Below are 24,778 nucleotides of genomic sequence, written 5' to 3'. Positions count from 1 at the left end.
GTACCAGTCACTGAAAAATAATACCGATTGGTCATGGATGGGCAGGAAATCTCACTAGGGATCTAACCGCACAATGGAGTTTATTAAGTCCATTTTGCTCAAATCCAGCTCTCCCTGCATGCAAGGGTTTGGAACTTTAATTTCAAAGTCAGCTAAAACCAGCAAAGGTAACTTATATTCATTAGCCTAGCTCTGACTGAAGCACTGGGAAACCTCTTGGTTAGAGCTTCTGGCCCTTGATAAGAGCAGAAGCATTTATTTTTACTCTTTATTTCTTCCACTCTTTATTTTTTAAGGTTGTATTTATTTATTTGACAGAGAGAGACATGGGGAGAGAGGGAACACAAGCAGGGAGAGTGGGCAAGGGAGAAGCAGGCTGCCCACTGAGCAGGGAGCCGGATGCGGGACTCGATCCCAGAAACCTGGGATCATGAACTGAGCCGAAGGCAGACGCTTAATGACTGAGCCACCCAGGTGCCCCCTCTCCTTTTTAGAGAGGGGGAAAGAGTCTCAGTTGGATGCTAGTTGTTTTTAAATTCTTAATTGGTCCACGTTCTTATTCAGCTGCTTATTATTTTGACATCTTGTTCTTTGGAGTGACTAGACATCCACAAGGAGGATATTTCCCATTAATTCTCCCTGTGCAGCAGTGTTCTCTCAAAGCCACGGCCACATTTATTACTAAAAAGCAGTTATGATGTGTACATACAGCGTGGGCCATAAAGTATTGCAGCCTCGGGTCACAGAGAGGGATGAAGTTTCGGCAGGCTTATTGTCCACATTATGCAGAACACCAACTTTCTTTCAGCATCTCTCTCTCCCTCTTTTTTTTTTTTTTTTTTAACTGCAGCTTATTTGCTTTCTGTGAGGTGGCAGCTGCAGGGGGCTGGTGTGAAGAAAGAAGAGGAAGACGGTAGTATCATTAAAGAATAAACAGTAATTACCTTGTAGAAATCTCTAGAGTGATTGATTACCTCTCCGGCTTATAAGAATAGGCCTGGGAATATACAATAATTGATTTCTATTACTTATGTGTGTTTTCCTTTTAACTTTCCGAAGAAGCAACGTACTTTAATTGACTTTAATTCCAGATTACGTATTTTTATGACTTCTTCTGGAGTTTGCTAGGGAGGAATACAGTTGCTAGCCCCCTGAGCCGTATTACCCATTGGAAGCCGGCAGAGACGTGTGTGTGCCCATGTGCATGCGTGTGCACTCTCGCATGTCGTATGTCATCCCACATCTTGTGCTCATCACTGGGTTGCTCCTGTCTTTTCAAGTAGGTACTCATTTAGGTTTAGATGGTCTCAGAGGAATTTCAAGGTTTATCAAGATTTCAAAGTGAGCAGTGGTTTTAGCCAGGCCCAAAATGATGAAATTATTTATTTATTTATTTGAAATAAATAAAGAAACTTATTTATTTCAAATAAATAAATAAATACAATGGGAACAAGATTGCCCCGAAGCAAGCCTGCCCTATGTTGTGGGACAGTCCCTTGAGCAGGGTGAAGCTGGGTGACATCAGACCTTAAATTGTGCCATTCCTATTGTGATGACACAGGTCTAGCCATGTCCCTGTGAAATTGCAGGGCACCATCGACTTATATTTTGACATTGTGAAGATCAGACATGTTTTGGAATAACTGTATGCCTTTTGCTGGCTGAAAAATTGAGGCATAGTTTGCTATATAATGCATCTAGAAGAAAAGGAATCAAATGACACCAGACCTTGCATTGGACAACACTGACAGGAGCTCGGACTAGATAAAATTTTGAGACTAGACTAAGTAGAGAGAACGTTATTCTCTGAAGCATCGTGTCTCCTGGCTTCCTAGGGAATTAAATTACTTTTGGTTTCTCTGACAATTTACACATTCTTTATACACTATATATTCATATGTATACATATATACCTATGTATACATACCATATATATATATACATACCGCATATATACATACCATTATATATATGTGCGTGTGTATATCTATATGACCTTTCACAACAAGTAATGAATATGGGTTAACTGACTTTTCTTCTCCTTTTTAAAAACAATTGTTCCCTTTTCATATTTTTTATTCCATTGCTTAGCCCTGTGTCTGGCATATTTTAGGGAACTGAAAATGTGTGTTGTGAGTCTCTGATTCCTGAAGGACTGATTACATCATTTGGGCAGATGCTGAGATGTCCATTTTTTCTTTGTTTGGACAAAAGCAATTAGGATAATATTTATTCTTTGGTATATACACAAAGCAATGTTACAAAATAACAGAAGATAGCAGAAGTAAACAATGCCTTCAATACTTCTCTAATTTCACCAGTGCCAAAGAGCAGCAGATGTTGGTTTGGGCATGCAAAACTCGCTAGGAGCTAGGACGTCAATATCTGGGGGGACTAAAGAAGTTTTTGAGTTCTTCATATTCTTGTGAACTAGGATTCCATTAATGAAAAATCTACTGGATTAGCAAGAATCATGGTAGCAGTTAGCATCTGCAGCTTAAAAATTTAGGATTTTTTAGAATGAATTTTTCCCTCCTTCTAAACATGGACCCAAACTGATTATTTTAGCGGAACGGGTATACAAAATAGGAGTTCATGTTTGTTATCCTGCTTACACAGTGCCTTATAGAAATAAACTCAGCTGCCAATTATCCAAACTATAATTCTGATATCTAACTTACACATTTCCCTAAAAATAGTATGGGAGCATTTTCCAAATTCGAACGTAAAGACTCTGGCTCAGGAAATTCTCAGTGAGTCGACACTGCCCGGTAGCTCTCTGTCAAAATAATGATTGCTTTTATGTTGTGCAAAATATTTGTAACTCCAGGAAGTCAGATCGTAGAATTTGAAGCTGTCACCCTAATAGTGAACGGTTTCACAAACAATACGGTGGACCTAAACAATGCCGCTGAAATATGTAGCCACAGACATCGGGGTATCACTTGGACAAAGACACCAATAGCGTGAGTGACACTTGACGGTGGAACACTGGGCCACTGGTACTTAATGGTCTCGAGCTTTGTCAAGTATTCCTTTTTCTTTCCTTTTATTTTCTCTCCCTGGTGGCTATTTGTTATTCTCCGAAGACTACAGACTTCCCTTCCCCTGGACCTTTTTGAACTCTGCTGTCTTTGAACATCATGGATATTGCAAAAGAAACTATTTACTAGGCAGTAATTATATGCCACCCCTCGTGTAAAGGTAAATGATAATGAGGTATGTGCGAATAATAGGCAGCTCTGTCAAAGGGAAAAAGAGCGGCTTTTAAACGTAGAGCCATACAAAATGCCTTATAGACTTGTTCTGGAGTAACTGTATCAATTAAGCAGGCTAAAAGCTCTAACTCAGATGGGCACTGCACACAGCTTGTCTACTAGTGTTTTATTATCAAGTCCATTATGATGAGTTCTTGTCCTAGACAAAGGGAGAACAGAAAAAGAATTCAGGCTGACAAATTAGACTTGAAATCAGTTTCATTTACATAACGACTGGAAGTTCATTAATAACAGAGTTTTAATTATTCATGCTCTTGTTTCACTAGATACAGCAGTTTTCCCCCTGCTGTGCGGGATGTCTGGATTAGCTAAAATGAACCTTAGCAAACTGATAGGCTGCCCAGATACTCAGATGCTTTTCTATTTTCACACCACTAGAGATGGGGGTGGGGGTGGGGCAGGACAGAGTGTGTGTACAAATTGGGGCTGCGTAATGAGGGGAGGGGGGGGAGAAGAGGAAGGCACTGAATAGAGAAAAGAGAAAGCTGGCTAGCAGGTTTGCGGAAAAGAAAGAGAAAGGAAAAAAATGCAATTGTTGTATAAATGTGTTCTTGATGGGAGCTTCCACCTGAGATGATAACACTTTAAATATCAATCAGTTTAAGATTTCCTGATGGGGATTACTACCAATATGATTGTGTGTGTGTGTGTGTGTGTGTGTGTGTGTGTTTAGGAGCACGCATGGGTGCAATTCTTTTCCTTTGGATATGGGAGCACTAATAGGGTTTATTTAGGTTTGTTTGCATTCAAAAGAGAGAGAGAGAGTGAGAGAAGAAAAGAAAAAAAAAAACTTTTTTCCCCAATTCCACAATATCAGGACAAATCTGAGAAACAGATTTAAAGTGGGCTTCAATACAAAGTTCTTTAATGAGAGCATTAGTGATATTTTCATTCCTGCTAGTAATAAATACTGACACGAAGGACACTTTCCCGCAAAGAATTTAAACTGTTTTCACACACATCAATCTCCTGCTACAGTCTCCGTGCCACCTTGTGAAGTAGCTCGGGGCTGATTGGACAGGGGATTATTGCATTTCTGGTTCATTTGCTGGCTGTATATTTTACGGGCTAATTTAGGTAACTATCTCACAAAAGGAGAATCCATGACAAATAAAAACAAGGCTCCCCTCTTCCCAACACCCACCTTGGCTCGGCGAGATGGGGAACGAAGCTGGAGGAGAACCTCTGGTCATTTTGAAATCGCACAACAGCTGTTGGTTGAGGCTCCCAGGGCTGGGTTTGGAACAACTTTGTAATAAAAGTTCTTAGTTTGGGGAACCATCATTACTAACACATGGAAATATTTTGAAGAAAAAAAAATTAGTAAAGAGAAATGATATTTAACAGGAGTGAACCGAGTGCCAAGCACTTTGTGTTCTCCTGCTTGATTGAACCTACACAAAAATTTTATATCCATTTTACCGAGGACAAAATCAAGCCTCAGAGAGATCAACAGTGCAGCTAGTGAAGGAGCAGGTAAGAAATCAGTCTATGTTTGTCCACACCAACTCTCCCCCTGCTACATCTTCATCCTGGAGACAATGATTACTAATATTTTTATACAAAGTTGACACAATTTTTTTGTTTTTGTACCTTAATTTTCTTTGCCCTCCCACCACGTAATGATTTTCTACAGAATAAATAGAAGAGTCTGGTTTTTTTTGAGATCTTGACTAACCAGAAAGTCATAAAATCAAATATTTAAACAGTTAATCCAGGAGCAAGGTGCTAATATGAACAAGGCCTATTTCTAGTAACAGAATAATTGAGTAAGAATTAGACAGACTACTCTACCTGATAACTTTAAGTCAAATGCCACATTTGTAGATCACACAGGGAAAAAATTAATCACCAAGAGCTGCCACCTCTCATTACTTAAAGTTTGCTTCTAAGTGGGCATTTTGTCCACATACTGTGAAGGGCAGCCACGGACTAGTAAAGACGACGTTCTCTTGCTTGCTTGCTCCTCTCCCCTTTCCTTCCTCCTTCCCTCTCTCTTTCTCCATTCCTTTCTCTCTCTTCCTCTTCTGTACCTCTTCCTCTTCCTCCTCCTCCCCTTTTCCTTCCTCTTCCGGTTCTTCGGCAAGGCTATGCTCTGAAGAATTCACACTTACGGGCTAGTTTTATTTATTCCTTTTCTTGGGCATGTCCACCTTCCCCCCACCCTGTTTTGGCCTGTTTTATAAAGCTATCTATCTTTCCATCAGAGATTTTGAATGGTTAATTAGCTTCAGAGTGATCAGAAGTTCTCAACTCATTTACAGTATTTCACTTTTTTCTCTCTCCGAAGTATAGAGATATTAAGGTACAAAGAGGGTACATGGCAAGACTCAGGAGAAAAACAACAACAAGTGTTTGAAAAGATAAAACAAGGTCCTTCACTGGAGAGCAACCCCAAGCAACACACTAGATTTCCGAGTAAAATACAATAAATCGGCAGATAGCAATATGCAAGCATCAGAATCCGGGCGGGTGGCTGGGACTTTATTGACTCCAGGGACACCCAAAATGGCACATTCACAAAAGTTGCCTTGGCAATCTGAGAGTTAAGCTAAGGATACTCTTCTTCTAAATCTTTGACCGAGACTGCTACAAAAATCAGATGGTTTTGGAAAAGATGATGAAAACCAACCTTTTAAAAAGCCGAAACAGCTAATTTTTCAAAAACGCCTTCACTGCGCAATGGGTGGTGTGTCTGTTCGGCTTTACACTCATATTTCTTCCGATTTTCTGGGCCCTTTGACTCCTTTAGAAATGTAGAAATATTGCCAAAGGACAAGGGAAACAATGGAAGGCTGTGTGGGAAGAGGAGGAGACGGGATAAACATCTGGATTGCGTTTGATCCGATGGCTCTCTCCCGGTTAGGTGGCCGCTGCCCTGGGCGAGCAGGAGGGGGCTGCCTGTGCTCGTATTTGATTTCCAGGTGCAAGTATTCACTCATCTAAATCCTGACCATATGCTGCCACACATCTGCGGAAGTACTGCTGTTGCTTCTTGAACTGGACATAAAACGTACACCTGACTGAGTCGTGCAAGATAGATGGTCCCGAAGCCTCAAAAGCTCCAGCATTTTCCCAGGGAAGACTGAAGCCATGGAAGTGTATCGAATAGCTTGTGTCTTGATGGGTCTTTTGCCTGGTTAGTATGGCGTTCAGAGGCAAGTTGCAGGACCCAGGAGAGAAAATGTCTCGAGCCCCACCTTGGACCATTTTGTTCATCATTTATAAAGTGAAAGGAGTGATTTTTTTTAAGCTTTTATTTATTTATTTGACAGACCGAGATCACAAGTAGGCAGAGAGGCAGGCAGAGAGAGAGAAGGAGGAAGCAGGCTCCCTGCTGAGCAGAAAGCCCGATGCGGGGCCAATCCCAGGACCCTGAGATCATGACCTGAGCCGAAGGCAGAGGTTTTAACCCACTGAGCCACCCAGGCGCCCCGAAAGGAGTGATTCTTCAATCCCCTAAGGGAAATCCACCCTGTGTAGGGGGAGACATGTTGAAGACAGCAATCCCACTGCCCAAGATACAGTTTAGGGGGAAGAGTAAATTCTGGAGGTCTACTGTGCAACCCTGTGCCTCTTGTTGTATTATACACATAAAGATATGTCAAGAAGCCAGATGTCATGTTAAATGTTCTTACTGCAATAAATGAACCCAACGAGACCAAACCATTCACTAATTGTTGGCCAACTGCAATCTTGCAGGACATGGCTGTTTGCCAAACAGAACCGAAAGTTTATACGGGATGGTTAGTGACTGTGTGATTTTGGAAGACATTGTTTTACATATCTGATTCATAGTTTTCTCATCTTTAAAATAAAGGCAATACTAGTTCTCATATTGGGTCTTTGTTAGAATTCAATATAATGCAAGTAAAAGCATCATGGTTGCTTAAAAGGTGGCAGTTATTGTTACTATGGGACTAAAAGTTAGGAAGCCAGTTTCGTCCATCGGGCATTCAATTTATAATTTGAAGTTCCATCAATTCCACGATGGCAAATTGAAAGGCATGTGCGGAATGCTTTCAGGCCTAGGGTCAATAATAATCGCAAAGGTGGCTCCCATTGTGGAATGATACAGGGCCTCCATTTGGAGACTGTAACCAGTACTGAGCTGTGATCAGAAGAAGAAAGCCCTTAAAAGGAAACACTTTGAAAGTGTCAAAACTTTTTTATTTCACCTCTGGGCCATTTTATATATAAGCCCAATATTTTTTTAAAAATTCACATGGCTGGAAATCTCTGTTAAGTCTGTTTTGTAAGGTTTTTTTAAAATTATTTTTTATGTTTATTACAAGGGAATGTAATAAACAGGAAGAATTACAAATATATTTTTGTCAGAGATATTTTACTGTATTCCAATCTTTTGATTGTTGGTCAAGAATCAAATACTGTTAACAGTATTATTGTATTAATAAACAAAAACTTAATTCCCTGACAACGGTAAGGAATAATACTATTAAAAAAAAAAAACTTTCAGAAAAAGCTGGTTAATATTGAATGTCTTTTTTTTTCTAGTGTATTAAAAGTAGAGACCTATGTTTTCCTTCTGTAATATTTTGATGTTTTTAAGAATAGAGAATGGAAAATTACTGTTTGTATTCCATATTAACTTACTATTGAGTAAAAGCATTTTTTTTTTCTGTATCAAAGACTTGAAGACCTTGAATTTTTGTTACACTGAAGGAAAAAAAAAAAAAAGGTAAGGCATAAGAAAAAAAGAAATTATCCTTACTGCATTTTGCAGCTTATGAGTTTGGTAGAATTCTTGTTCCCTTTCTTGTATCAATCCTTTCTTATGATAGATGGAAAATGAATTTAGCGTCACACTGGGGGATTCCTTGGATTGTTATTTAAAATATCCAAAGGATGGGGCACCTGGGTGACTCAGCTGGATAAGCGTCTGACTTGTGATTTCAGCTCAGGTCATGATCTCAGCCCCATGTCCTGCTCTACACTCAGCAGGGGTCTGCTTGAGATTCCCTCTCCCTCTCCCTCTGCCCCTCCCCTAGGTCTTGCAAGCCTCATGCACATACTCTCTCCCTAAACAAATCTTTTTTTTTTTTTTTTTTTTAATTTATATGAGAGAGAGAGAGCATGAGAGAGAGTATGAGTGGGAGAAGGAGAGGGAGAGGCAGACATTCCACTGAGTATGGAGCCCAAGGCAGGGCTCCATCCCGGCACCCTGGGATCATAACCTAAGCCAAAAGCAGACACTTAACTGACTGAGCCACCCACAAACACCCTAAATAAATCTTTTTTTTTTTTTTTTTTTAGATTTTATTTACTTATTTGACAGACAGTAGGCAGAGAGACAGGCCGGGGCAGGGCGGGAAGCAGGCTCCCCACCGAACAGTGAGCCCAATGTGGGACTCGATCCCAGGACCCAGGGATCATGACCTGAGCTGAAGGCAGAGGCTTTAACCCACCGAGCCACCCAGCTGCCCCTAAATAAATCTTTAAAAAATAAAATAATGAAAGGATAAATAAAGTGTGAGTCAAACTTACAGTTCTGCGCCCTGGGTTTCGGTTCAAGTAATAATGTACTAAGGGCACGAGGAAGGGAGGAAGGAGCGGAGGCAGGGAAGTGACGTGGGGAAAAGCAGGGGTAACAGAAAAAATAGTGATGGCAAAGAAGGAAAGGAGAAGAAGGGAGCAAAAAGGAAGAAAATAAAAGGCAAAAGAAGGAGGCAGCAAGTGGGATAAATTCTTTGGGAAACTATAAAATTAGGAACTATTTTGTGGGAAGGCAACTTGAAAGAGAGATACACAACAATGAAATAAAAACATCCATAAAGAAGCCGCCTGAAAATGTTTTACTGTCCTAGGCTAGAAGTCGTTCCTTATTTGGGAAAGGGGTGCTATGCAAGTGCCAACTGAGTTTCCTCAACAAATGAGTGTTTATGGACCAGGGACATGACTAAACTCTGTGAGGCAAACAACCTACACAACATGAATAATGATTGGAAAAGGAAAATAATTTGTATCATACAAACATTTGCTATTTCTTTATGGGTCATGTCCTAGTGATGAGGGAGCAGGAGGCTGGCTGAGGACAGAGCAAGAGCTGGCGCCTTGCACCCCCTCTTCACCCGCTCCCCTCCATATGTGTGGCATTCCTCAGGCACCCCTGACCACCATAAAACGATAAATCGTTAACTTGCAGGGATGGCAATCCTGCAGAACAGGAATCTCCCTTGCTCTACAGATGTCCTAGAGACCTAAACAGGGAGGTTACCTTATCAATAGCACAAATTTCCAGAGGCAAATAACTCTCGGTTCCTGAAGCCCTAATGTCTCCCTCCCACCATAAACTGGAGGAGACTGAGGTAGAAGGGAAGGTAAATGATAGCAGGATCATAACACCCCACCAAGAATCTCCCAACTAGCTTGATGTTAGTGCCTGACCTGAAGACGACATTGATCAGGCCATAAGGGCAAGACCTCCCCCCCCCCCCCCCCCCCCCCGCACCTTGTAGGCCCTCCTTAACATGTGAAAACTCTGTTGAACCCTCCCACCCCTTCCCCTCCCCTTCCCCCAACCGCAAGGTATATAACATGCCGACCCTCACAACCCGGGGCAGCAGCTCTTCCTGCCCACGGGTCCTGTCCCCGTGCTGTAATAAACCACCATTTTGCACCAACAACGTCTTAAGAATTCTTTCTTTAGTCGTCGGCTCCGAACCTCCTCACCCCACTGAACCTGACTTAGGTTCTGGGACTTCATCACTAGGTAGTTACTTGAAATCCATGCTTACATTGCAAACGTAATACTTTGAAGATAATCTCGGCAATAAGTTCGACCAGTACGTCGACACTGAAATCAATTGCTTAGACCCTTCTATATTTACTCTTTTGTTTATGAGATTTTTACAGCTCATTCTGAAAATGAGAAACTTTGAAATTTGTGACTGTAATATCTGGTGGTTTAAAAGTTATTTGAATTCAAGGTTCAAGTACCTGAGTGCTACACACCAAAAACACACCATGACTTTAGGAAAATCTCACGATGGCCTGCATTCTTGATTCGTCCCTTTTCCTTCCCAGCCTTTCTAAAGCCTTGACTCAAATTTCAAAAGTCTTAAAAATTCTATTCTTCAGTGTTGGATGCTACATCCCTAGTGCTGAAATTATGTATACACATACGTTTAGTTCTTTCTTCTAAACTTCATCAAAAAAGAAGAATATATACAATTTTTTTGAATTGATCTCTTTTCCACCTGCTCTTAAAGGACTTCTCCAATTCCCATGCAAAGGGTAAAACAACACCACATGGGTTCTTCTTTTATCATTTTCTAATAAGTAACATGCCTTTGAGGTGCCTGGATGAGGTCCCTCCTAATCCGCATCCGATGCACTGTCACTTTTAATTCTCAAGAGAAGGAACTTGTAACTTTCACCCCTTTTTCAGGGAGACAGCGAGTGTCACACAACACAGTGTTGGATGTGGAATAGAATTTAGGTGTGGCCAATTGCAAAGCCATATCTTTATATATTCTGCCTTCTAGTCTTTTATCACATATGTCTCAGTCTGCTTCCATCTTCCGCCCCTTGACTTCTGAAGCTAAGGTTCTCTAGGGCAGCTATCAGGTTCTCCTCAGCCGTGCTTCGATATAGGGATGGGCATGGAAGGAGGTTCATAAAAAATTTTTGGCAAGAATACAGTAAACCCCGTTCCAGCTTTATAATCAAGCTACCCTTAAGCTTTGCAGAAAGCTCCTACATCTTCTCAGTCTCTTGTTACCTCAAACAGATCTGCATGCTCTACGCACAGGGTTCGAGAAGGAAGTTAAGAGTATGATATATACCTGGTCATATACGGGGACTCCAGACTAACAGACCCAGTCCTAAATTTCTTGTTTAAACTCATTTACACAAACAGGATATTCACTCTAGGTTTCTGCAGAGAAAGCCCTTCTATTGGTAAACTGGGAAATTCTCAAATCCCAGAGGCACAAGTACTTCAGAATCATGGCGACTTTTCTGCTACAGAAACGTATGAGCAAACCTGGCTCTACGGAGGGAAAGGGAAAGCAAAAAGCATTCTGATGATGAGGGCCCCAGATGAAGGGAGTGCTCTTAATTTTGGAGTGTTTGTGAAGTGACATTCCCAAGTCTGTAGTCCATTTATTATGGCTCTGTTCTGGCAGGCTTTCACCAGGTGTTTTTCAACGAAGCACTAAACTTCCCCTCGTTGACTCCAAAAGGAAACCTTCAGGTAGGTTTAATGCAGAAGATTAAGACTGCATTAAGATTAAGTCTGAAATGTTCTGCTACCAATTAGCCCTCTAGTATTTCTGTAAGCCTTGAATTTTTGATGCGATCAATGACACCAGTGGAGCCATCTTCTGTGGAGTGGTTATTAAAGATATAAAAATCAATACAAAGATGATACTTAGAAATCTATATCACAAGATAATGAATCACCATGAGAGCAGACTAAGAAGAATGTCAGCAAACCAAACAGAAGGTTTGTGCATAACAAAGTATCTCGTGCCAGTAGAATTCAAGCTAAATTTTGCATGAGACAGAAGTCTTCAGGCTACACTTATGATACATTTGCATGACAAGGTTTTAATAAGATGAAAACACAAGCCCAACCAGGCAAAGGGCTTCTAGTAACATTTTGGGGGGGGGGGGGGGGGGAGTGGGGATTGAGATGTTCACGACTGAGCCAATAAAGGCATGATTTAACTTTAACTAATGATAAAATAGCATTAAAACTTTCTCTGTCACTAGCCCTCATTCAATTTCTTTTAAATGAAACATTATTTGCCTGCATTTTAAGTCCATAAGTACTGATTGTTATTGGAGCTACGTATCGGAGCTTCACAGAATAGCCCAAATTTAATTTGAACTGGGGATTGATTTCGTTTCCTTCAAAGAAGATTTTTTTTTCCTTCCAAAATTGAGCTGGTGCATGACTTTGCAAGTTCATTTTGGTTTTCTCCTTGACACAATTGTAAGTGACAGGAGAACATTTATGTGTTTTGTCCTTAAGGGACATCACGACGTTGCTAATGAAGCCACAAATGACTGGGAGCTATTCTACGGCTTTAGAGATATGGATTCCCTATGATCTCATGTCATCGCTGACAGAAAAAGCACAAATAAGCAAGGCTGCCCTGTCTCCAGTACACTAAACCACTGTATATTTAATAGATATAGAGTTTTATGCTTGAGATTTTCCAATTTACAACTACATAAATAAACTTTTATAGACAGGGATTAGGTGAGGGTGTGTTTTTGTGTATGTTGGGTGGTGCAAAAGTCATAAATGTTTCTATTTCGTTTTTTCTCCAGGCACATATACGAGTCCCTCATTAGCACTCATCAGTGGCAACCCTTATGGAAAGACCTGCTCATAGCCACTAAGCATCAAGTCTTAAAGAGCAAAGCCTGGCTCTCCATTAACCAATAAACTTACTGATTTACTGAGAGATGTCTTTGCTTTTCTTGGAATTTTTTCATCCACGTCTCATCCTAGTGACAACACCATTTCCAGAAAGTGAAGCGATTTGTTTGTGCTGTTGTGTATTACGTATGGTTTTCTCAGTGTTTTTGCAGGTTTGAAAGGTTGCCTTGATCAGTCAGGGTGGGTTTCCCACAGATTGATTTTTTTTTTCTCCCAACATATCATGTAACAATAAGAGAGCTAGATACATCTTGTGCAGTCTTAACAAGTCTTTGCAGTTTTGACTTAATTTCTTTCCCTCTCTTTTACCCCCTGAGGGTCCCACAGCAAATGAACCATTCAGTAACATAAAACAAGGGGAATTAGTTTAGATTTTAATAAAACACAAACCTCTTGCGGGCAGTATCTGCTCTGATGTCGAACGTGTGCAGATTAAAATATTGTGGTGTTTTGATTATTCTGAGAACTCATGATAGTGCCCTTGAACCCCCATCGCCTGGGGGAACCTCAGCACCCAGACCGGTTCAGTTCTCAGCCTCATTGATGGGGACAATGGGGCCATCTTGGTGAAGATACTTTGTTGTCTGTAGAATATACACTACAGAGCCATCAATATACTTAGCTGTTTCTCAGTACTTTTAGACTCAGGATTTAAGTTGAATAGTCCCTCTTATCTCTTTTAGGTGTTGTGAGGGGTTGGGGAAGGGTGAAAAATGCTATTCTCAAGGACAAGAGGCTTATAGGTAACATTTAAGAAAGTGGTTTCTGGAACAAAAAGATTTTGCAAGCCATGGAAACTTTTAGCCTTTATAACCTTTGTCCTGTTAGCTTGGGGATGGGTTACAACAATGTCTTGAAAGGCATTTGTTTCAAAGCTATTTGTTTACAAATAGCTGATGATGGTATAATTCATGCTAGTTGCTAAGGATACACCTTATGATAGCAGAGGAATTGTGAGGAAGGTATTCAGTAAGACTGAAAAGCTGTTTCTCCTATGAGGTCACATTTTAATGTTTTTAGGGGAAATGTTGGTTAGTGTCCTTACAAATTTGGTTACCAAAAAACCCAAATTGGATAAGTGTCTACACCTGGGGAGAATAATCAACTATTATTTTTAATAGGTGGAAGAAATGAGATGCTTAGCAATTACGTAAGGGCAAAGTCCTTCCTAACTGTCTAAAGGATAAAAACTTGAATCCAAAAACTTGGTCAGGTAAGTTGCATGGAAAAAGTTAAGTTTTCAGACAATGTCTGTTCACCAGATAAAATCCCGATGAATCACTCTTGATAAAATGAGCTGAGGTGATAAAAAGGCTAGATATCTGAACAAGAAAATTTCATTTTCCATGTAGTTAAGATGGGCCTATAGGCAGGAGATAAAACCCACAAAGAACATTTACAACATTAGATGAACACAAAATAGTTTTTTAGGTCTTTAATTTAATTTAGAAATCAAGAAGATAAATGTATTATTTTATAATACCATGTCATTTTTTTTTTTTTTAAGATTTTATTTATTTATTTGATAGACGGAGATCACAAGTAGGCAGAGAGGCAGGCAGGTGCCGCCGGGAGCATGATGTGGGGCTTGATCCCAGGACCCTGAGATCATGACCTGAGCTGAAGGCAGAGCCTTAACCCTCTGAGCCACCCAGGCACCCCTATAATACCATGGCTTATATAATGTAATATTAATATATTTTTCTAGTTTCTCTGCAATAAAACAAGAGTAGTTTTAATTAACAGAAGGTTAACACATAATGGAAGCAAAAAGAATTATCCAGGAGTTTCACATAAGATCTGATCTTTGTAAACAAGCTCAGAATTAGGACTACTTCTTGACCTCTATGAATCAATGCTTCACTAGGCATTAAGGGTCAACCCTCTGACTGGTCACTTGGCTTTTATGAATCCAAATCTTAGAGGCTCTAATTTTAGGAGAAACAAAGCAGGATAAGAATATATTAAGGCAGGGAGAATTGAAGTTAAAATATAACCAAATGAGGGGCACCTGGGTGACTCAGTGGGTTAAGCTTCTGCCTTTGGCTCAGGTCATGATCTCAGGGTCCTGGGATCGAGATCGAGCCCCGCATCGGGCTTTCTGCTCATCAGGGAGCCTGTTTCCTCCTCTCTCCCTGCCTGCCTCTCTGCCTACTTGTGATCTCTGTCTGTCAAATAAATAAATAAAATCTTAAAAATAAAGTATAAACAAATGTGTTGAAAAAAGCTGGAAAGAAATATAACAAAATGTTAACCATGTTTTTCTTGAGGTGTTGGCACAAACAATGACTTTTATTTTCTTTCTTGTATATTTTGAAATTTATAAATCTTCAACAATAGCACTTCTACTCTACCCAGAAAAAAAAATAGATCAATGGAAAGCACAATCTAGTGGTTGAAATTACTGTTCTATACAAAACGAATGCATTTTACCACTGGTAACGCCTTTGGCTATAGAGGAAAGAGGGTTTCCATAGAAGGATTACAGTGTTTTATATCTAATTAGATGGGAAAGCTTTAGGCAAAATCAGAACTACCGATCTTGGAAGCTGAATACAGTGAAGACTTAAGAGACATGAGAAGAAAAGGTAAGATCAATGGAAGATCTTCCAGACAATAAGAACAGTTGGTTAGAGAGTGGGTAAGAACATGAGGAATGTGGAAACAAGACAAAGTGAGCTTTATATGAAAGTGAATAATAAATGAGAAGAGATTAGGAAGTAAACTGGCCTTGAATCTGAAAGTAAAGAGCCACGACAGAACTCTGTATTTTGAATGTCAAAATTAAGGAACTCCATTGGGAAATAAACCTATGGAATGAGCAAAATCAACCTTAGAGTTAGATTGATTTCTACTGGGATAGGGGGACTCGAAGTTATTAGCATTGGGTCCGGTTTATTAACATCTTAGCTTTCCCTTTACTTCCAAGAAAAAGCACATATGATGCTTTTACTCTTCATAATTCACTTGCTTAGTCAAATACTCATTGATTTTTCTGAATCTGTAGCCTATCTGCTTGTGAAACATTCATTGACTTCATGGGACTAAATAATAAGTATTGGTTGATGTTAATGTACATACATGCAATAAAACTGTCAACTTAGTCATCTTCCTGGTCTACCTGAGTATATAAGAAAAGCATCATTAAACAGTGAGCAGCACTGTCTGAGAGGTAGTACACATAATGGAAAGAGCATGCCCCTTGACCTCAGATAGACACAGGTTTGAGTCCTGACTCTGCTACTTGCTCCTTGTTAAATCTGATCAAATTAAATTTTTGAGCCTCATTTCTTTATCTTTAAAACAGGGACAATACCTTCTTCTGTATATAAATTTTGTGAGGATTAAATGAGATATACATAAATTAAAGCATAGACAGAATGCCACATATGCAATAAACACTCTATCCACAGTAGCTATAAATATCACTGCCATCAACATACTCACAGTTTACTTTCACAACACAATGCGACTTAGAGTTTCAAGAACAGTATCTAATTTTAATTTCTTTTGTGTGAGCCAAGTTTTGGATTATTAATATAAATGTTCTTATTTTTTTCCTTAGATGGCAAATGGTTAATTCATAGAACTAATTCAGGGACTCATCTTCTGTATTCTCCAGTCTTTCTCTATGAATGTCAATAATGGTATTAGCTTTCTCTTTCTCAATCGGTTCCTTTTGTGGTTGGTCAGAAACCCAAAGACAGCAGGGACAGCTGAGGAGAATGAGTCTTCAGGGAGAGAATGTTTATGCTTGATGAACCTCTGAGACCCTGGGTTTTTATTTTGAATAGATGAGGTTACTCAGTAAGCTTTATGCCCAAGCCCAACATTTGGGTCTTAAAGACTTGAACTTAGCTACAATAACTGTAGTTCTTCCTGAGGGGAAGGAATTCTTTCTATCCAAGATGGATCTTTGCAGTTGCAATGTGATGGGCATGTCTCATAGTCCAGGAAAGCTTGGGATTTTGGTAGGATGTCTACTCTCGGTTTCACTGGGCACAGATGAGTGAAAGAAAGACCTGTTTGCTGGGTTTTACCTGGCTTTCATGGTGAATTAATCAGCCCCTTCATCTGACTACTCCTTTGTCTTGTTTTTAGGGGTCAAGTAGCTCATTATATAGACCCTGGATAATGTAAATATAGGACCATGGGTTATTTGGTCCTGAGAAGAACTACATCTCCAAGCTCTACTCATTATTAAAATCCCCATTTGGATCCCACCTCTTCTGTCATAACGCTGACAGAATTGATCATTTATAATACTGGAATGAACACATACATATATTTTTTGCGATGACATATTTATTTTTATATGTTGATTTTACTTTTATAAATAAACTGGAGAAAGCAACGATCACAGTTTTTACTCTTTTTGTGCTCCCTTGTGGAACAGTTGAGGAGATGTTAGAGACCCTCAATAAAATTAGTTAAATTACTTTAAAAAAGCAGTTTCTAAACATCTAGCCAGTGAGACTGCAATAATATATTTAGCTCGTGCTTTTTGTGATTTTAAGGTTTCTAATGAATGTGAACAGGGTTCATTTGAAACTAACCCGTTCATTCTTGAAATGATGGGATCCGGGCGCAAGAGGAAAGGGCAGAGGTTGAAGGAAAGCCTGAGAACAGAATGTGGATTTGGTGCCTGTTGGAATTCACTAAATATTTTTGTTGCTTGAAAGTTTTTCTTAAAAATCAGCTTCAGGGGCGCCTGGGTGGCTCAGTCATTAAACAGCTGCCTTCAGCTCAGGTCATGATTACAAGGTTCTGGGATCGAGCCCCCCATCGGATTCCCTGCTCACCCAGAAGCTCACCCTGCTTTTCCCTCTCCCACTCTCTCTGCTTGTGTTCCCTCTCTTGCTGTCTCTCTCTCTCACTCTGTCAAATAAATAAATAAAATCCTTGGGAAAAAAAATCAGCCTTCACTTTTGAAACTCCTTTATTTATTTTTTCAAATTTTATATAAGAAAATTTTGTTAGATCATTGTTAATTGTTCAAGATCACTCGGGAAATTCAGTAGAAGGTTTGGGACTAGAACTCAAAAATGCTATCCCAGCCATGTATCTTTCACAATGACACTTACCTGAAATGCTGGTTACAGGGAATAGACATTATCCACTCATGTCTCTTACATTACCATAGCAATCAACATTTATTTGTAGCATAAAGACCCCCCAAAATTATGCTGGAATAATTTAAGATAAAACAATTTAAAATTTCTGAAGTGTTACACTAAAGCATTGTCTTAATAGTTAATATTGCTTCCACCATAACTGTTACTTGCCTTATTTTCAATATTACACTGAGGTGATCTTTTTCAAGACTATGTTAAGACAATAATACGTGAGTGGTCATTATTCAAGACTAGATTGAAATCTGCTATATTTACTGGATTTTTTTTTGAAAATAGGAAAATGAAAAAACTTCATACCAACATATGAGTAAAAATCATGATGCGGAATGGTCTCTATTATTTTTACAAGAAATTTTCTCTTCCAATAGACTGCCTATTATTAATATCTATTCTTTAAAAGATACCTTGTTATTTCTACTTTGCCAAATATTGCCCATTTAAATGATTTTAACACTAAGTATCACTGTGAACTATTATAATAGTATGGTAAATTAAAAAAAGATTCTAACTTCAGTTTAGGTCTTCCTTCTTTTTCAAATTAATAGTCTAAATGGCTCAGCAGATAACTTGTTTAAAACTTATAATTACCATTTTCTACATATGGTTATTAAAATAAAAATATAGTCATAATCAATGATGGCATTTGTAAGAAATATATAAATTATGTTAAATAAACCATCTCCCCTATGTGTGTTAAAAGATCAATTGCACATATTTGCATTTTCCAAGTTATCTTCAGAAATAGAATAGTGATCAATTGCATTTTGGAGCTGAGAAAACTAGGTCAGAGAGCAGTTACTGACCCAGAACTGAAGCTAGGTGCTCCAGGGTTCCATAAACCATACGCTGATGTTATTTATTTTCTTTTCTGTGTTCTGTTCCTTTCAGTTCTGAAACTGGTGGATGGCAGATTTTAGAAACATGCTTTTGCTCATGGAGGAGGAAGAAATCCAATGACTTGTTCTGACCAACTAGTAGGATGGTTACGTTCATTAGAAGAGAAGGATGGATACCAGTGGAAACACAGACTACTGGCAAATCTACTGGAGAGATGAAGTCATTAGCCATATATAGGCTCATTAAGCTCTAATGGGGATCATAATCATCCGTTTGTGATTTGAAAGAACGGTGCCTCCATCCTTTTGAAAGGCTTTTTGTTTTGTAGATCCCTTTTTATTCTGCTTCCTGAAACTCTATGCCAGTTGATGTTTGCGTGTTTCTGAAATGGCTATGAGTCTTCTAATTGAATCTCCCACTCCACTGTGCTGGAGAGCTGACAGGCACCCTGCCTTCAGGTCACTTTACACGTCACACCACCTAGGGTTAGCCAGGGACCCATTCAAAGGGCAATGGGATGCCAATTATTTCCCTTCCTGGCATTTACATGAAAGGTATAATATATCTCCTTTAGGAAAGAGGCTGCTAAGAGCGAATTGGGAGTTTGCTTCCCTTAGTACTTCCCACAACTACCAAGTTTCTGGACAGGAAAATTAAGAAGCTGAAATAAAATGAGGAGGTAGAATGAAAGCCCTTTCGTTAATCAGTAAATTCAGTGTTTACTAGGTGCTAGGCAATATTTCAAATGTTTTGTGTCTACTCATTTGTTTATACTGTGCCGCAGCGCTTGGAAGCAAGTCTTCTGGTTTCCCCCACTTTGGCACTAAGAAAACAGAAGCCCACTGTATCATAGCCAGTAAATGGCAGAACCACAATTTGAATTTGGTTTGGCTCTGAAGCCCAGGCTCCTCACCACTTCGCTGTAGGTGATATCAAAGATCCTGTACGTACCTTCATCTAGATTTGATACCTTCTAGAAATGAACAATCATTTAACAAGCAGGAAAGCAAATGATGACTGATCTAGAGAAACAAAAATATGAGGCCATCCTCTATAAATTCCTTTACCAGGTACTTCCTCGTCTGACTTCACCTGTGGTAGAGGTGGTCTTAAAAGGATATTTTATAACCCCACTACTTCAACACAGGAATGCATCCCAATACTTTTGGGCTTCCTGTATGAAAATAACGGCTCTTGTCACTTTCCAATTGACTATGTGATTTGTAATGTCCTGGCATACCCCAGGGCAGGTGCCCCCTAAGATCATAAAAAAAAATTTATAAAAATTCAAGGTACATAGCAAGCTTTAAGTGACACACAGTACAGAGCCTGACTCTGTAGAGCGCCAACCTAAAGCACAACCCAATTTCCAACAGATGAATGAGAAACAACACATTTATACAATGCTGGATTTCATCCTATAATTGAATCCATTGTGTCATAGTTTGAAATTAATCATTTACCTTATGAATCTACGTAGGCTCCATATTCTTCAGAACTAGTTGTGTCTCTCAGAGTTGAGATGTCTGAGACCTAGAAGGAAGACAAACAACCCACCGTTCAAATTCAACATGGAAAGAATGTCAGTAGGATTAAAGATACATTCTCAATGTACGTAAAATATTGCTTTGAGTCAGATGCAAATTATAAAGGCATTTACTGTTTTGGAGTCTCAGAGAAGAAAGAATTTAGATGACATGGGGTATCTGTGTCGGTGTCCCTACGCTTTGAGAATCAGCTCAGACAAAAACATGAAGGGGTTTAAGATGTTTCTGGAACTGAGCCAAGTAACTGAACTCAGGAGGGAGGAGCAGGCTTCCCTCCCTCCACCCCTTACCCAACCTGGGGCATTGGTTAATAAAAAGATCAATTGCACTCTTATCTTGTTAGTCTTTAGACTGTCCATTGATGCCACCTGCTTACTTTAAATGTGAAAGCCTGGGCCAGCCATTGGAAAGCTGCCACCATCACTTGGGAACTCCCTTTCTTTCTGCTCTACTGATAGGAAGGAAAAGGCCAAAGTCAGACCCTTGGAAGCCGAGCATCTGTTCCTTTGGTAAGCACAGATGTGAGCGAGGGCAAATCAGAAAGCAAGTCTTTACCCAGGGAAGGGAGGGTGCATGGTTTCCTCTTCAATGACTATACCACGATGTGAGTAGGTAATAAGTTAATATTAATGTGAATGCAAGAAACATTTAAAATGCATATAATAAAATGGCTCAGAGGATTTTTCTTCTTTCTTTAGGTAACCATATCCCTCAGATCTGCCACAGCCATGTATTAAAAACACACAGATTACACAAACTCTGTGTTCGCTTTCATGGTCTTTGGGAGTCACGTGTGTTTTTCAGTTGTCCATTCTTCTTTTCCAAAAGCGTAAGGAAAGGTTAACCCAGCTCGTTTTAGGATCAGTCGACAGTGATTAAAGTTTCAAAAGAAACATAACACATGTCCTAAAACAAAGAAAGCGCCTGCGAACCATTGGTGGACAGGGAAGAAACTTTATATTTTTTATATTGGTAATGGGATCTTTTTCCTCAGAAGCCAGTGGCTACTTCTCTGAACCTCTGCAAACGGCACCATAAATGGGCCTCCTGACTATTTTCTCACCCCTGACACTATGTTTAACCCACATTGCACACGTGATGGGAAGACTCCAGACCATTCATTCCATCTCTGTAGAAGATAAGAATTCATTTCTCTCTTAATAAAATGAGTATGTTTAATTTACCTTGTGCATATTTGATGGAAGACATATTTATTATTTATTGATTATTACCATTCAAGCGGTGAGCGTTTATTTTACTACCAGTAATAGCTTTCTCTCTCTCTCTCTCTCTCTCTCTCTCTATTTTACATGTCGATTCCAGTCAAAAACATTTTGCAAGGAGTGAAATGCTAACTTAGAGAAACGGTACTATGTGGCAGTTAGCTATGGTTTCTCAGAACACTGAGATGGTAAATCCAACTCGTGTTCTGTTAAGTACTGTTCTCTGCTATGCTCACTTTAGGCTCTAAAAGTCAAGGTACTATTTGTAGGTTCTGAAGACTTAAGATTAATTCTTAATGCAGCAGTGTGTAGATGGACAGGTTTTCCATCAAGTGATTCATACCTGCAAAAGAAAATCGAGCACTGTCTCTAGCCTAAAAGGGACAGAATTTAATAAGGGAACAGACCAAGAAATGACTTCCTATTAAAAAAGTAGTATTTAGTGAATTTTAAACAATAGAATTCCAAGATGGGCTAACTATTATGTATTTTGGAGGCTAGATGAGGTAATAGTTGTTTCCTGAATGTAAAGGGACTTATAAATATCACTTGTATCCTTGATGGAAATATGTGGCAAAGAACAGGGCTCTCTCTCTCTCTTTTTAAAGATTTTATTTATTTATTTGTCAGAGAGTGAGAATGTGGTTCCCAGAGAGTGAGAAGCAGGTTCCCCATTGAGCAAGGAGCCCGATGAGGGACTTACTCCCAGGACCCCGGGATCATGACCCAGGCCAAAGGCAGACACCCAACCAACAGAGCCACCCAGGTGTCCTGAATATGGTTTTCTTACACTTTTATATGTATAAATTACTAGTAAGAGAACAAGAGAGTAAGTTTTGGAGACCAGTAATTTTTAGTTTTTTGACAAATTTTAAGTTTGATGGTAAACAGAGCAGGATTTTTAAAAGTGTTTTATGACTACATAAGGCTTTGACCAGATGGCTGAAGGAGGCTACAAAGCTTGATCTTAAGATGGTTGATGGAAAATGGACATACGCCCTTCTTCCATGTGATCTTGCATCAAAATGACGATTCTTGGATGCAGTTCAACCAAGTCTAACACTGAATATTTCTCCCTAGCACCATGTTTTATGATGAGGGTCCAACATAACTATAAGGGTTCTACAATGAGTAACGAAGGCAAGTTTGCTAGGTAGACTCATCTTCAGGCTTCATAATGTCCTTGGTAAGTCCACCTCCAGATGAGCATAATATCTTAGAAATAAAGTAGCACTAAAGTTTTTTTCTTGCCAATTTCGTCATTTCACCGTTAGCTAGTAGAAATGAAATTAACGTAGAAATAATGGACACCTGATTATGTAATTTTGTGAAAGAGGGATATTTTCATCTGTAATGAAGCTCATTTTAGAGGTGCCTGGCTGGGTCTGTCAGTGGAGCATGAGACTCTTGATCTCAGGGTTGTAAGTTCAAGCTCCACTTCTGGTGTAGAGATTACTTAAAAATAAAATATCTTTTTTTTTTTTTTTAAAGAAGCTTATCTTGTAGGATGAAGTAATATTGGCTATCAGACTATGCTATCTTTAAGGAATCAAAGGTAACTTAGTAATTGTTGATAACTATAGTAATGAGTATAGCTTTTGAACAGACAGCCAGGCTTCTATTTTTTGAATAGGCATTTATATTTGAAAATGCAGGGTTCAAAAATTTTTCAATGTTTAATTGACAGTTTAGACATGTGGTTTAAAATTTTGAGGTACACTATATCAGATAATTTAGAATATTACAGAAATAGAATTAAGTTTATATATCTTTTCTTTTTTAAGATTTTATTTATTTATTTATTTGACACAGAGAGAGAGATCCCAAGGCAGAGAGGCAGGCAGAGAGAGAGGGAGAAGCAGGCCTCCTGCAGAGCGGGGCTCAATCCCATGACCCTAGGATCATGACCTGACCTGAGACTTAATCCACTGAGCCCACCCAGATGACCCATTATCTGAGTAACTCTTACCCAGGCTATAGAAGTGGTATCAATATTAAAAGAACACTCAAAAGAAACAAAATAAAATAAAATAAAATAAAAATGCAAGGCCAGAACTTTAACAATCAATTTAGAATGAGTATTCTTTAAACCATGCTTTAGGGGGAAATTTATGAGATTCAAGAAGAAATAAATTCCAAGTAATATGAAAACAATATTTTGATCATCAAGATGCAAATGGAGAAACTATAATTCTGAGTATATACCGAGCAGAGAGTACATAATTCAATATGAGAAAAAGCTCAAGAATGAAAAGAAGCCAGTTTAGAGAAAAAGTGCATCCGATGCTATCTTATCTAGACAAAAAAAGGCAAAGTGTAATGAATTTAAGTAAACTAGAGGAAATTTCTAGTCTTATCTTTTTTGTCTTTTGCATCTAAATAAGGCAAAATTATTTTGGTAGGATTTGCGAAAATTCCGCAGCCTTAATAGTTTGTTATCTTGAAATAGGTACATCCCTTTTCCGTGGCTCCCACTGGAACTATGATGATCAACTCAAAATTCTTAACTAACTGCAACTTCGGTTTCAGAAGCAAGTGTAATTGTTGGGGATGATTAGCTGGGCTGCTTTCTTGGTTCTGCTGCATGATGTAGGCTGGGGAGGCTTTTGAGGTCACAACTAATATTATCAGTTTCCTAATTTAAACAGCAGCAACTCCGAATATTCTGCGTGGAATGGAGCTTTCAGAGAGGCAAGCCTGGCCTCCTAACTGGAGCCTCATATTCCAGGAAGGGGACATACGGCGGTAGGCAATCAATTGGGAAGGGCTGAGGATATTTGAGCAAGGGAGTGAATTAACTAGAAATCCAATTTAAATAGATGAAGTGTGTGTACTATAGATCAGAGCAAGGACAGAAAACAGATTTCTTCAATAATTAACTCAACAAATACTTTGAGCAGTGTTTAACATTTGATCGTATATTTTAATAGTGATATTCTATATTAATTCTATAGTATATTAATACTATAGTAATATTTAATAGTAGTAGTACTAAGTTTAATAAACAGTTCTTGTTGGTACTATTAGATACTGAGGATACAGAGGTGAACTTGTTAGTCAAGGTCTCTGCTTTCACAGATGAAAGACAGACATAAAACATCACACAATTGAGAGAGAAGAAGGGAGGGAGGAGAGAAACATGTGTTTTAAGAGTGTCTGATTCTGGAAGAATGCACTTGTTATGTTAAGCTGAGTCTAGAGCTGTGAAGATTGGAGAGTAGGCTATTGTTATAGTCCAGACAAGAAAGAGATGAATGAGAACCAAGACGAGGTGGGAGCAGTGGGAATTAAAAGGAAGAAAAAGAGGCAAGAGGTATTTCAGAGACAATCAATAGAAATTGGCAAC

General features: G+C 39.1%; 1 long non-coding RNA gene across 2 annotated transcripts in view; it reads right to left on the bottom strand.

Annotated features, from left to right (window-relative positions):
• The window catches only part of LOC132001952 (uncharacterized), a 212,432-nt gene that overhangs the window by 71,977 nt on the left and 115,677 nt on the right, over positions 1–24,778 (bottom strand). For both annotated transcript variants that reach the window (XR_009399729.1, XR_009399730.1), the window contains exon 5: positions 20,126–20,195. This is a non-coding gene — a long non-coding RNA (uncharacterized LOC132001952). The remainder of the gene's footprint in view (positions 1–20,125; positions 20,196–24,778) is intronic.

Source organism: Mustela nigripes, chromosome 14 (assembly GCF_022355385.1).
Source record: "Mustela nigripes isolate SB6536 chromosome 14, MUSNIG.SB6536, whole genome shotgun sequence".
In the NCBI taxonomy this organism is placed as follows: Eukaryota; Metazoa; Chordata; class Mammalia; order Carnivora; family Mustelidae; genus Mustela; species Mustela nigripes.
This window is presented reverse-complemented; position numbering and strand designations above follow the sequence as displayed.